General features: G+C 38.0%; 1 non-coding gene across 1 annotated transcript; it reads right to left on the reverse strand.

Annotated features, from left to right (window-relative positions):
- Positions 1-462: 462 nt before the first annotated feature.
- On the reverse strand, positions 463-566 carry LOC131173487 (small nucleolar RNA R71). Its single transcript, XR_009143803.1, has one exon. It is a non-coding gene; the product is annotated as a small nucleolar RNA R71 (small nucleolar RNA).
- Positions 567-15,551: the final 14,985 nt, after the last annotated feature.

Raw genomic sequence — 15,551 nt, forward strand, 5'->3', positions numbered from 1 at the left:
AAGAGGAGAAAAGCTGAATTTAGAGCTCAACAACAACAAGAAAGAGCACAAGAATAAGAGCAACTACAAGAAGAAATGGCTAACAACAACAATAACAACCGCTCTATGAAGGATCATGCCTATCCTAACATTAGGGATTTCATGCCAAGTATCAGAAGACCAAGAGTAGAAGCTAATAATTTTGAATTGAAGCCTGCACTATGTCTGATGGTATAACAATCACAATTTAGGGGAAGTCCAAGTGAAAGTCCACATGTTCATCTAGCACACTTTCTTGAGATCAGTGATATGTTGAAGATAAATGGAGTTTTTGATGATGCAATTTGACTCAGATTATTCCCTTTCTCTTTGAAGTACCGAGCTAGAGAGTGGTTACATTCTTTGCCACTGGATTCTATCACAATATGGGATGAACTTTCTCATGTATTTTTAGCTCAATATTTTCCACCAAACAAGATAGCTAAGCTAAGAAATAAGCTGACTTCTTTCAAACCTAGAGATGATGAGAGCTTGTATGAAGCATGAGAGAGGTACAAGGATTTATAGAGATGTCCACACCATGGGATTCCTAAGTGGATGCTTATTCAAAACTTTTACAATGGAGTTTCACCAGCTATTAGAAGTACAATTGATGCATCTTCTGGAGGTGAGTTTATGGAGAAATCCGAAGATGAAGCATTTTCTGCTCTAGATAAAATTGCTTATAACAACTACCAGTGGAGTTGTGAGAGGAACGAGATCAAGAAACCAGCTAGTATGTTTGAGCTTGATGCCATGAATATGATTAATGCTAAGTTTGATGCTTTGACAAAGAAAATGGACAAGATAAGCATGAAAGTAGATTTTTCAGTTGGAGGTTCAAGTAATTCAGCAGATGTTGGAGCTACAAATGTCAACTATGCAACTGATTTTCTTGCATCTGGTCAAGATTTTTCAAGTGAGCAAGTAGATTTTGTAGGGAACTACAATTAAAGACCAAGTGCTAACCCATTTTCTACAACTTATGATCCAGCATGGAGAAACTACTCTAATTTCTCTTGGGGAGGTAGACAAAGACAACATCAGAATTTTCAATAACCTTATGGGTATCAATAACATCAAAATTTTTAGCAGAATAGAGGTCCTCCTCCTGGAATTGCTAAACCTTAGAATGCACCTGCTCCACCATAACCACAGCAACTTCTACTACAATAAGCACAATTAGACAAGATAGCTAGATTGGACGCCATGATTGAGACTCTACTAGTAAGCCATCAAAGTCAATAAGAAATGATCTCTCAATTAGCATTTAAAGTGGATCAAATGGCAACACATAATAAGATGTTGGAGAATCAAATAGCTCAACAAGCTAGCTCTTCAAATAATAAAGCATTTGGGAAGCTTCCTAGCTAACCAGAAAATTCAAGGGAGCATTGTAAGGCTATTACATTGAGAAGTGGAAAAATATTAGAGAGTGGAGATAAAAGATGGAAGAGAAAGTTGAAGAAGAGAAAACTAGAAAAAGAGATGAAAAAGCTGAAGTTGAGGTTAGAGTTGAAGTTGAGAAAGAGAGTTCAGTGGAAGAAAGAGGAAGTAAAGAGAGAGAGAGAGTGAAGAGGAAGAACCTAAATATGTAGCATCTAAGGCTTACATGCCACCTTTACCATTCCCATAAAGATTTCAGAAAGCAAAGTTAGATAAATAATTTGGGAAGATTTTAGAGGTGTTGAAGTCTTTGCATGTGACTATTCCTTTCAATGATGCCTTAGCACAAATGCCTTCATATGCTAAATTTTTGAAGGAGATTTTGTCTAACTAGAAGAAGTTGAAAGAATTTAAGACAGTAGCTCTTACAGAAGAAAGTAGTGCTATCTTACAAAATAAGCTTCCACCTAAACTGAAGGATCCTGGTAGTTTTTTCCATACCATGTCACATTGGAGATATCAGTATAGATAAAGCTTTATGTGATCTTGAAGCTAGTGTTAGTCTAATACCATTGTCTATTTATGAGAAAATGAAGATTGGAGAAATGAAGCCTACCACCATTTCACTACAGTTAGCAGATAGGTCTATTAAATTTCCAATTGAGGTGATTGAGAATGTTCCTTTGAAAGTTGGAAAATTTTTCATACCAGTGGACTTTGTAGTATTGGAGATGGAGGAGGGTGTACATATTCCTATTATTCTTGGTAGACCTTTCCTTGCTACTGCTAGAGCTGTGATTGATGTAAAGAATGGAAGGCTTATATTAGAAGTTGGGAAAGAAAAAATTGAATTTAATTTTTTTCAAGCAATGAAAAAGAAAGTTGATTCAGATTCATATCTGAGAATTGATGTGGTAGATGAGTTGGTTGAAGAAGTATTTAAAAAGCAACATCCTGAAGATCCCTTAGAAGCTTGTTTGGTTCACAACATCAAAAAAGGGGATAAGATTGAAGAAGCTGCAGAATATGCTCAAATTTTTGAAGGAAATTCACCTTTGCCTATAGCTAGTATTTAGAAGATTAGAGATTTGAAGCAAGATGCTACTTCACCACCAATGCTTGAAAGAAGTGAAGCACCAAAGGTAAAATTAAAACCTCTTTAAACAAATCTCAAGTATGCTTTTCTTAGTCAAAATTCTACATATCCTATGATTGTTAGTGCTAAATTGAATGATTGTGAAGTTGAAAAATTATTAAGAGTTCTTAGAGAGCAGAGGAGGATAATTGGTTATACCATTGATGATATGAAAGGAATACATCCTTCTGTGTGCATGTATAGAATTTTGTTAGAAAATGATCACAAAGCCTCTAGAGAGTCACAAAGAAGATTGAATCCAAATATGAAAGAGGTTGTGAAAAAAGAGATCTTAAAATTGCTTGATGCAGGTATCATTTACCCTATTTCTGATAGCAATTGGGTAAGTCCAGTTCATGTTGTACCAAAGAATGGGGGCATCACAAAAGTGAAAAATGAAAATGATGAACTAATACCTATTAAGACTGTAACTGGATAGAGAATGTGCATAGATTATAGGAAATTGAACAATGCAACTAAAAAGGACCATTTTCCATTGCCATTTATAGATCAAATGCTTGAGAGATTATTCATCATTCTTATTTTTGCTATTTGGATGGCTATTCAGGGTTCTTTCAAATTCCTATTCACCCAGATGATCAGGATAAAACCACCTTCACATGTCCCTATGGTACCTTTGCTATCGAAGAACGCCATTTGGATTATGTAATGCCCCAGCTACATTTCAGAGATGTATGATGTCCATTTTTTCTGATTTCATTAAGAATATTATGGAAGTGTTCATGGATGATTTTTCTATGTATGGTAAATCTTTTGATAAATGCTTATCTAACTTGTCTAAAGTTTTGCAAAGATGTGAAGAGTTTAATTCAGTTTTGAATTGGGAAAAGTGTCATTTTATGGTACAAAAAGGAATTGTTTTAGGAAATCTTATGTCAAACAGGGGTATTGTGGTAGACAAAGCAAAGGTAGAAATTATTGAGAAAATGGCACCCCCAACATCTATAAAAAGAAGTGAGGAGTTTCTTGGGGTATGCTGGATTTTACAGGAGATTCATCAAGGATTTTTCTAAGATGTCTAAACCTCTTACTAATTTATTGAGTAAAGATGTGGACTTTAATTTTGATACTGATTGTATGAATGCTTTTTATAGGATAAAAGAAGCTTTGATAACTGCTCCTATTATGCAGCCACCTGATTGGTCATTACCTTTTGAGTTGGTATGTGATGCAAGTGATTATGCCATTGGGGCTGTTTTAGGACAAAGGAAAGATAAGAAGGTGTATGCAATTTATTATGCAAGTAAGACCTTAGATGATGCTCAAATAAATTATTCTACTATAGATAAAGAGTTTTTGGCAGTGGTATTTGCAGTAGATAAATTCAGGTTCTATCTTATGGGGTTTAAAGTAATAGTGTACACAGATCATGTAGCTATCAAGTATCTTCTTCACAAAAAAGAGGCTAAACCTAGGTTGATAAGGTGGGTATTACTCCTTCAAGAGTTTGATTTGGAAATTAAGGATAAGAAAGGTGTAAAAAATGTAGTAGCTGATCATTTATCTAGATTAAGGGAAAAATAAGGAAACAAATTGGGCAAAGAGCTTTCAATAGATGATTATTTTTCTAATGAGCAGCTTTTGGCAACCATTAGTGTAAAAATCCCTTGTTATGCAGATTTTGTGAACTATTTGGTGTGTGGAATCCTTCCACTTGATTTGACATGGCAACAAAAGAAGAAATTTCTTTTTGATGTGAGGGATTATGATTGGGAAGAGTCATTTTTGTTTAAGAGATATGGAGATAGGAAGATTAAGAGATGCTTAGCTGATGAGGAGATAGAGGATGTTATTAGAGATTGCCATTCTTCACCTTATTGGGGTCATATGAGTGTTACAAAGACCACAGAAAAAGTTCTTCAAGCAGGATTTTTTGGCCACATATATTTAGAGATGTGAGAAAGTTTGTAAATGCATGTGATCGGTGTCAAAGGATAGGCAATATCTCAAAAAGAGATGAGATGCCCCTCCAAAACGTATTAGAAGTGGAACTATTTGATGTGTGGGGCATTGACTTTATGGGACCTTTTCCATCATCCTTTGGGAATAAGTACATCTTGGTTGGAGTAGATTATGTGAGCAAATGGGTTGAAGCTATACCATCTCCAACTAATGATGTTATAATGATGTTAGAGTTGTGGTTAAATTTCTTAAGAAATTCATTTTTACAAGATTTGGAGCTCCATGTGCCATTATAAGTGATGGAGGTTCTCACTTTTGCAACCATCAATTTGAGAAACTATAATAAAAATATGGACTTAAGCATAAGGTTGTAACACCCTACCATCCATAAACTAGTGGTCAAGTGGAGATTTCAAATAGAGAGCTGAAAAGGATTCTTGAGAAAACAGTAAACAGTTCAAGGAAAGATTGGTCATTAAAGTTGAATGATGCTCTCTGAGCTTATAGGCCAACTTTTAAAACTCCCATTGGCACAACCCCTTTTAGATTGGTTTATGGGAAAGCTTGTCATTTGCCTATGGAGTTGGAACATAGAGCATATTGAGCTATAAGGACACTAAATTTTAACTTAAAGGGTGCTGGAGAAAAAAGAATATTGCAATTAAATGAACTTGAGGAACTTAGACTCGATGCTTATGACAATGCCAAACTTTACAAGGAAAGAACTAAGAGATGGCATGATAAGCACATTAGGAGGAGAGAATTTCAAGAGGGAGATGTTGTTCTCTTATATAATTCTAGGTTAAGGTTATTTCTTGGAAAATTAAAGTCAAGATGGTTAGGGCCTTACACAGTTACAAAGGTATATCCATATGGAGCTGTGGAAATAGGGAATGAAACCTTAGGTACTTTTAAAGTTAATGGACAAAGACTAAAGCACTATATTGTTGGAGAGTCCACACAAAAGGTTGTAGAGGTTTCATGGCTTAGTTCCCCAACTAGGGATATTTAGGTGATTTGGAGTGGAAGGTCAAGCTTAAGACCTTAAACAAGCACTTCTTTGGAGGCAACCCAAGCATATCCATTTATAGTTTATTATTTTCATTTCATTTCATTTTAGTTTTTACCCTCATTAAACTCAAGGGTGACATTTATCTATCTTTTATAGGTCATTCATGAAGATTAGGCAAATTGAGACTTGTAGCAAAAAGGGAAAGAATTGAGAGGGAGCAAGTATAAAGCAAATTTCTACATTTATCCAGTCCCTGTGAACAGTAACACTTTTAAACTTGTGTTAATTTGCTGATTTAGAAAATTTATTTGATAGCATTTGTTTAAAGTTATGTCTTCTTGTGTAAATTTGTAAAATACAACTTGAATGAGGATCAATTTTGATATTTAGGACTGATGTGAGCTTTATTGAAGTGAAAAAATAGTGTTTGTTAAGTTTTACCTTTTAGTGTATATATAGTTTTTATAATTTGTTAGAATTTGCATAATTTTGTTTAAGTTACTGTTTATATTACTGTTCATGCTACTGTTCATGTTGCTTGAGAAGTCAATTTCTATGTCTTTTCTATAATTTCTAAGTGCTTAGAATTTGTCTCAAATGTTGCTGAAAATGTATTTTGGGTATAAGCTTAGGAATAAGTCTATTTCATTAAGTTTGCAAGGGTAATCTACAATTTATGCCTCATTTGAGCTATGACTTTCAATTCCCACATGCTTATATCACTCTTGATAAGTTTTTGAGAGATAATGAGCTTAAATTCTTAAATTTTCTGGTGTTTATATGTATTTGATAATTGCTGAGGGTCATGATAGCATTCCATAGCATTTGTACTATTTTTGGTAAGTGAAATTACAATTTTTTGCAAAACCTTTCGAAACTTGCTGATGATATTGCTTACCCTAAGCTGTACCCTATGCAAATCCTGCTTAACTCTAAGCAAATTTGTACAGACCCTAAGCATTACCAGAATCTTTAGTTCAATAATTGCTACATGCTTACCCTAAGCTATACGCTATGCAAGTCATGCTTAACCTTAAGCAATTTTATGCTTACCCCAAGCCACCAGTTGCTTGCCCTAAATTTTAATATTCTAAGTTTTCGCCCCTTTATCCCATTTCTCACCTGAAAAACTAGAGGCAACTACCACTCTCTCCACAATTTCTTCAAGTAGTTCTTGGAAAGTTAAAGAGATTATTTTTTCCTATTTAATGGCTAGAACTAAGGTTTGGTCTACCCACAAACCTCGAAAATCCAAAACTTTTGCCAAATCGAAAATGGCAAAACCATCTTCACTTTCTGTTGAACCTAACCCTAACCTAAAGCCACCACTACCACCACAATCACCACTACTACCCCAAAACCAAACACCTTCCCTCATTCCACCAATGCCTCTCACACCACACATAGAAACCCCCATCCTTGCCCTTGCTATTGAAACCCCTATTGAGACACCCACTACTGAAACCCCAGTTCAAGAACTAATACCTGAACTTAAGCCAACTCAAGCCAAACATGAAATCAAAACCAAAATGGCTGCAGGTAGAACCGAGAAAGCCTCTGTTGTGAAAAGGAAAGGGTCATCCCCTATTCCTATGGACTTAAAATCTTCACCTAGGGTTTCTTTAGAGCCACTCAGTAAGAGAACAAGGTCAGCATCATCAATTTCATCACCGGTAGCTCCAATCCCTATTCTTCAGTCACAATTGCAATCTTCTCAGCCTGCTAGTGCTTCAGTAGCACCTTTAGCATTTGTAGATGACATAGAGGAGGTAACTTCTCCATTACCTTAGGCTTTTAAAGATGTAGATATGAAAAAATGCATATGAGAGTTTAGCTTCCAAACCCATTTCAGCAAGCAAATATACGGATGAGCAAATTTTAAGAGAATTGGGTATACATAATGCTATGTTTGCTTATTTAGATGCTGTCAATTGGACGAAGTTTGCTAGGATTAGGGGACCAGTGTACAAAGATTTTACTTTGGAGTTTTTGAGTTCCCTAAGGTTGAATTTCAAACCTAATGTTCCTGGCCATAAAAATGTAATTTGCTTCAGATGTGCTAGTGTGGATAGAGTGTTAGATATGGACTCTATGGGTGCAATCTTTGGTTTTAAGGATGATGGATATAAGCAGATTGAGTGGCAACACACCATCTATGATCCTATTAAGTTTTGGAAGGAAATAGCCCCTTATGGAGGCTATTATAGGCAAAGGATAGAAAAGGAAACTAGGATTGTGGATCCTATGTCAAAATATCTTCATATATTCATCTTTTACACTATCTTAGGCAAAGGGCATAGTAATAGCATTGTGGGTGCTGGAGACTTATTTTTCTTGTGGTGTATGAAGGAGAAAAAACTAGTTAGCACAGCCTACTTCTTAGCTACTCATTGGCACCAAATTGTCACTAGGCACACCACAGGTAGCATAGTTTTTGGAGGATATACAACTGCCATAGCAAATTCATTTGGCTTTGATGCTAGTTTATACAAGCTTGTGCCAGTTTCTGGTGAGTCATTCTTAGACAGCACAATGTTGCTTCACAAGGATCTATGTGAGAAGAAAGGGAACACTTATGTGTTATTACAGTAGCATAGTGATGCTAGTGGTTCTGCAGCACCAGGTGCTTATGCACCAGTTGACCCTATATAGGCACCTTAGGCCGCTATTGAACAACAGTTTTCACCAGAAATTTTATCACTTTTAAAATCCTTAGAAGCTAAAGTAGCTAGCTTAACTGCTCAGCCATCTGTTCCTCCAACTAAAACCACAAAAATTCTTGAAACTTTAAAGGGATTAGAAGTTAAAGTTGATGCTTTGGGACAACAGCAGGTCAAACAGCAGAAAAAGTTAGAGAAGAAGCTTAAAAAGAGGTTTTCATCTCTTAAAAGGAAACAAAAGCAATAGGAAATTCAATTGTTGGAGCTCTATAATAAATTGGCTCAATCCTTCAACAACCTATACCACTGGGGCCAAGACATGCTCCAACAGATGAAGGACCTTACAAAAAATGTAGAGACAACCTCTGAAGCTTCAGATCACCAAGAAGTACCTGCAGAACCTAAAACAGACCCTAATGCAACAAACCTTATGCCACCTGCAGACCCATTAGCAGTAGTAAAGCCTTAACAATAGCAGTAGTAGCAAAAATTTCTTTAGTTTAGACTTTGTTCCAGTCTTAGCTTTTATTTCATTTTTAGTTTCTTTCTTGGATTTACTTTTGTAATTTATCTGTTGAATTTCAAACTTTGGTAACAGTTGTAGTTTATTTTATTTTATGACTGTGCTTGCACTTTACACATTTCCTTTAGCTTATTTTATCTTACTTTATTATCTAATATACTTTTGCAGTTGTGAATATAGTTATTTTATGAATGCTCTTTGGTTTGATTCTTGATTTAACTATTAGATCTTATTTCATTACACTTTTTCATTTTTTTATACATTATTTTTGTACTTTATCTTTTACTCAGTTCTAATTTTGTTGATATTGATTAGTGGCACAGCTTACCTTAAGCTAAATATGTTTAACATCATCATGAGGTAATGGCTTACTTGCTGTTCTTTATGTTTTTAGCATGTTGCCAGTGCTTAAGATCTTACTTAACCATATGCAAATCTTGCTTAACCCTAAGCAATAGGTTAAGCAAAATCTTAAGTAGTGTAAATTCATACATTTGGGATACTTTTTCACATTTTTCTCTCTAAAGCTTCATTGTTATTATCATTTCAAGATTAATTTTGGAATCCTTGAGCATATATTGATTTAATTCCCAATTGTATATATTTCATTAATTCATTAGTTTGCATAATTTTGCCCATCTTTGCATTCATTTTAGACATTGAGGAAAATGTCTCATTTGAGTTTGGGGGTGAGGGCAAAATTTTTGCAAAATTTTTAAAATTTTCATTCATTTATTGCATTTCATTCATTCATACATAGTTAATCCATACACTTATATCACACATATGTCTATACTCATACACATACACTTGCATATAGTTTTCATATAGATTACACTTAGTTATAAATTGATTTATGCATTTATTTTAGGATCATGCATATCATAAAATAAATTTTTTACCTTATCCTTAAAGGATTGAGAGTTGCTTGAAAAAATAATTGAGCTTACGTTTAGAAGGGTTTGATGGATTGAAAGTTCTGGATAGGTGCAAGGTTATTATATTCTTACCTTAGTTTATATATTCTTAGCCAAGGGTCACCCAATCAATTGCATTGAGTTTCAGTGCTTAGAGAAAACTCTAGGATAAGAAGCAGCTAATTGATATCTCACCAATCCTAGAACAATCCTTCTAAACCTTTCAAGGAGAAATCATAGCACGCACTTGAGAAAGAAATGATCTAGGTATTCTTTATACTTTAAACTCATATTTTAGCCTTAGCCAACCTTACTTTAAAATTTCCCTTTGGAATCAATTTGAGCCTATATTTATCCCTTTCATTTCTTTGGAATCCACATTAATGCTACAGACCCAAACACTTACCTACCCTTCATGAGAATAATTCTTTGTGTGATAGATACACTATAAAAAAAATAATAAATAAAAAAAATTATAAAAAAAGAGAAAAAAAAGAAGAAAAAAATTTATATAAAATAATTAGTTGGGAGAAGTAACTAAAGTAAAAATGCTAGCAAATTCAATTATCGTATGTAAAGTAATTCATCACCCAAGTACCCAAAGAAATGAGTTTGGGGGTGAATTAAAAGGGACAATTGTAATTCAAAGTCAATGTTATTTATGTAGTCCCTCCTAAAGCTTCAAAGTTATATGTTAGTGTCGACACCATATTTTGGCCGATCCCCAAAATCAATAAACTTTGAAATCGATCCCTAACACTGAGTCTCCCTTTGCCAACTAACCACATTTCCGATCTCTCCTCAAAAGGAATCTAATCAATACTAAGTCCCCATATCATCTAGAGTCCCCACCGATCTCTCAAACTAATTGTCAAATCCCCTGACCAGTCAATTACATTTCCGATCTCTCTTGTTAAACGAAATTGAACCAACACTAGACCTTTATGTCACCAGTCTTATTGCCGATCTCCCTTTTCAAAATTTGGGAATAATAAAGTTAAGGTTCCAATCTGGTTTAATGATGATCCCGACCTTAAGTGTTCAAGTCAAATTTCCAATTTTTAATCAAGTCCCGTTTAGCGTTGGTTCCTTGCCGATCTCATGCTTATTGTGTTTTCCGACCTCTTACACTTAAATTAATAATCACTTTTAGTTGTTGTTCTAATATGCTCAGGCAATCAAGTGTTTATGCAACTTAGAGACTTTCCGATCACAATAATTCACTAAACAAAAGGGGAATTTCATTTCATATTAAAATTTGTACAAGTCATTCGGCTGGAGGATCACCCCCAGCCTGATCTACATTTTGTTCGCTCCCTCTCTCACCCTCAGCCTCCTCCTCACTATCCTCACCCTCGTCCTGGGGAGCCAGATCTACCATCCAAGAGAAGTCCTCCTCGAGATATCGCTTTCTGAGCTCGGCTAAGAGGTCCCTATGAGCATTCACATAAGCGCCGACCTCCCTTGACACCGCCTCTTCTTCTTTTGCTCTGAGCTCCTTAGTGAGGTGAGCAACTTCACCGGCTCGGAGCGCCCGAACTTCTTTAAGAACATGATATCGCTTGGCCAGGACTTGAGCTTGCTCGACTAGCTTATCCTCATAGAACTTCATCCGCCCCTCAATTTCAAATATGTAGTTCTGAGAGGATGAGAGTTGGGATTGGAGGGAAGCAACTTCATGACCCATCTTCTCGACCTCCTTACCCAGGCGGTGAGCCTTCTCCCGGACAATGTGCTGGTTCACCAAGCACTCCACGTTCAGGCTCATAGATCGGGTTAGGATGTCATCAAGGTTGTCCGGGGACAGCCTATCCCGATCCTCCCGAAAGCAGATGGAGGACCCCAAGACCTTAGCAAAACCTGGTTCTCTCGAACCGTGTGGTTCTTCTCCAGCGAGTGAATCAAGATTTGGGCACCGCGGGAAAGGCTCCTTATAGGAGGTTGGGAAGGACCCCCTTCCGCACTCGAAGCAATTGGAGGAGGTGGAGGCAGATCCTCTTGGCGAGGAGAAGATCGGACCACTTCTATGACCGGCGGTCCCGAGGGTTGAGAGGAGCCTCCTTGCATCTCTCTGGGATCATGACCGGACATTTGAAGCAGCTCGGAACGCTTCATCTCCGGCACCTTCCAGGAGACCTCCCTCTTCTGCTTTCGACTCTCCTTGGAAGCTTCGCCGCTTGCCATACCTGCACAAAGAAGAGGTTAGTGAGATCGCTAAGGTCCAAAGATCTGAGATATAGAAAATACCGATGCCGAGGTCAGAGAGCTGAAGCCCGCGATCTTCGCCAGTGATCAACTCCATTGTCCAGTGATGCAGTTCGGCAGTCACTGCATCCAAACAAGAGAACTTCTCTCTGGCCTCCTAATCTTTCAGCTCCATCACCATCAGGCCTTCTTCCCTATTGAGGGTGATGCGCTTCAGAAGTAAGGGGCCCTGGTGCAGCCAGCTGCGAGGGAAGCCCTCAAAGCCGTTCGGAATTTTGCTCCTCAGAATGAAGAAGCGATTCTTCCAATTCTTCAGGGAGGAGGGCAGATCAGTAAAAAGCCCGCAATGTGGCTTCGCCTGGAAGAACCAATACTCGTCATCCTTTCGACGAGTTAATCTATGTAGTTAGGCGAATACCTTAGCTGTAGGACGGAGTCCCTTAGCTCAGCAGAAGCCTCTGAAGGCTACTAGGATCCGCCACGAGTTCGGGTGAACTTGGGCGATGCACACTTGGTGAAATTTTAGAACTTCCTTGAAGAAGTCATCGAGGGGGAACCACAGCCCGGCCTTTAATTGCTCTTCGTATACTATGATCATGTCATTCTCCTCGAAGAAGTGATCGGCACGAAGATCGCCGTGACACTTAATCAGCTCGTATGAATCAGGCCGAATGTTATACTCCTGGCTGAACGACTGCAGGTCAGTTTCTTGCAGGATTGATGGCAGCTCGTCCATGGGAAGATTTTCCCTCCCTGAAGGATGTACATGCCTTGATGGTGCTGCTTGCCCCGAGCTGGAATGGAGGCCCTAGGAGGTTCAGGTCGCACGCTTGGTCTGACCACCTGCACTTCATCAGACGACTACGAGATCTGAATGGAAGGGGGTCTTGCTGCTCTCTGACCCTCGGCGCCGCTCATTTTCAAAGGAAATAGAGAATTTAAACTAAAAGAAGGATCAAAACCCTTACCGGAGCTTGATTGGTGTCGAAAGAACTTGAGAAATCGAGAGAATTTTGGAATTGCTCGCGGGATGCTGAAAATGACATAAGAGAGCAACTGGCTGACCCATCCCCTATTTATACCCGTCTGAGCATTTAATGCTCACCGTGTTCCAGGTGGTGCATCGGTTAGCGGGACTCGCCAGCTTTTCTGACACGTCTCACGAATATTCCAGAAATTCCATAAGGAGAGATCGGCTAGTTAGAGATCGGTGAATTAAGGCGAATGTTTGGAAGTGCGGATTGGATAAGGGCTTTTCAGTTAGGAACCAGATCGGATAAACACACTAGAGATCGAAGAATAATCAATGCAATAATAATAAAATGATGATTGACAAAATAAAATTTTATTTCCAAAAAAGTCAAATTACATCATTTGGGTGATCTCTAGGGATCGGATTACATTAAAAGTTGAATTACATCATTTGGGCGATCTCTAGAGATCGGATTACATTAAAGGATTGATTACATCATAGGGGCGATCTCTAGAGATTGGTAGTACATCCTATCTAACGAAGGCCTATGTCAAAGCCTAGTCTCGTGGCTGAATCAAAAGATGTGTTTGATCAGGGGATCGGCCATCGACATCAGATAGATGTACAGCTCAGATGGGGTGACTATGACTCTCATGAGGATGGAGAGTCATCTCCACTGTCATCGACCAGAACCGAGCTGTAGTCGGGACGCTCAATGTGATAAGGAGCCAAATGAACTTCAAGGGGTAGTCACCGATGTTAAGGGGAATATTAGCAGTCTTCTCGCCTGAAGTCAGTTCGCCGATTACATCGGTCGAACAATTCGAGATCGACACGATCGAAGTCCTCGATCCAGGTCGGTAAGTTAGTCCGGTTCTCTCACTGTCATCAAATGAGGTTATCATAATTTCTCGATCACCGGGATCGTAAATTTTCAGTCGGGGAATAAAAAGAACTATCAGAAAAAGATCAAAAGCCACTATCATGGCCGGGACTATTGTCGGAGCAGTTAGAACAGGAAATGTGAGAAGGAAGAGGAGAAAATCAAATGCGGGGGGCTTCCCGGTTGAAGGTATATATATAGGGAAAATCTGAGCATTTATTGCGAGCAGAAAACGAAGCAAATGCCTCGGAAATCGAAGGAATAAATGCTTTAACTGAATCAGACCGAATGAAGGAGAAGATCGGAGTTGGAGAGGTCGGAAGAGCAGAGCCCAGTAAGAGAGATCGAAAAAGGATCATGTTGGAAAGATCAAAAGGGAGGGGAGGTCGGAAGACAAAGAGAATAAGACAACTTCTGCTGACTATCGTCATAATCAGAGTCGAGGTAGTTAAAGCGTTGCAGATGAAATCTCCACCGCACGCCCCAGAATCGCCCGCATTACTGACATGTGCCAGAGTATGTCATGACAGTGCTGTACATCCTAATCTCCACTGTTGATCTTACTTGTAAGGACGAGGACGGAGCCCTTGGATCAAAGAAGAAGATGACAAGACCAGCGCCTTTCACTCCTGGCCCTCGGATGGCCTTGACAAGAAAATTTTGGGCCATCAGATTAGAAGAGAGAAAGGACAAATATTCTGAAAGGGATCTCAGCTGTTCGTTCTGATTCTCTTTAATTCCCGAGCCTCAGATCATGTCCTTTAAAATCCTAACCCTCCATCTCCCTCAAAACAAATCCTGACCCTACCTGGGGAGCACCCGGTTCCTATAAATACCTGTATGAAAACTGTTCAAAAGAGGACGAAAAAAGGGTAGTGACTATAGCGGAAGGACTCTGAAACTTAATTCAGTTCATTACTCTGCTATTTTTGAGCTTTCATAAGAAAAAACTTTTGAAACCAGTTTTCTGAAGTATTTTCTTGCAAAGGGATTTTTGAATACTGAAACTCTCCATTTTCAGGTCGTTCATTATCCTGTGACACTCTCACTTTCTCTCTTTGTTATCTTTATTTCCACTCCCGTTGTTCAAGCTCAATTTCATTCAAACTCGGTTATTATTTTGACCCGATTGCATTTTAGTGAAGCATCCTTCATTTCAAGGCAAACCTTAGCCCTCAGGCTATCAGCCCGCAGTCCTATTACATTTTGTGATTCTGTAGTTAGTTCAATAGATTCGGCTCCCTACAGGTGAGTGCTCGTATTGCCGTTTTATTAAGTGCTCGTTCTTATTTTACGTATTTCCTTTGTTCTTTTTATGTATGTAATTTTCTCCAAGTTTATATTGCGCTAAAAAACACGAAGAAGGTTATTCTCGAGTTTACTTCCTTGTTGATCAGTCCATTCTTTTTGTTAATCTTTGTTATTTCTGAATGCAAGTCTTCTAGTCCCGAGTAGCGTATAAGTGGTTGGATAAAATGTAGGTAACTGTATCTTAAGGGTCTCTTTAAAATAATGAAATGTCTGAATAATAAGTCAGGAAAATAGTAAGGCCGAATCACTAGAATAACACAAAAGACAATTGGGTAAGACGTCACAAGGCAGAGTAAAACCGAACCTTAGATAAATAAATGGAATAGATCGGGTATCAAAAGGTACTGGTAAGACGACCACATAGGAGGTCGGAAAATTCAGTTTGGTATCCCCTGTCTAGTCACAAGGTACCAATGAGTTAAAAGAAGCCTTATTCTGATCCCCGGCATCTTTGAATGCCAGAACCCTTAGTCTTAGGCTCTTACGAGGTGTAACTGTAATCAAATTTCGAGAGGTCAGAAAAGTCCTTATCCGACTCCCATTAAAATAAAAGAGATCGAAGGAGAGTTCTTATCCGATTCTCACCTAAAAATTTTAATAAATAT

The sequence above is a fragment of the Hevea brasiliensis genome, chromosome 14 (assembly GCF_030052815.1).
Source record: "Hevea brasiliensis isolate MT/VB/25A 57/8 chromosome 14, ASM3005281v1, whole genome shotgun sequence".
Classification (NCBI taxonomy): domain Eukaryota; kingdom Viridiplantae; phylum Streptophyta; class Magnoliopsida; order Malpighiales; family Euphorbiaceae; genus Hevea; species Hevea brasiliensis.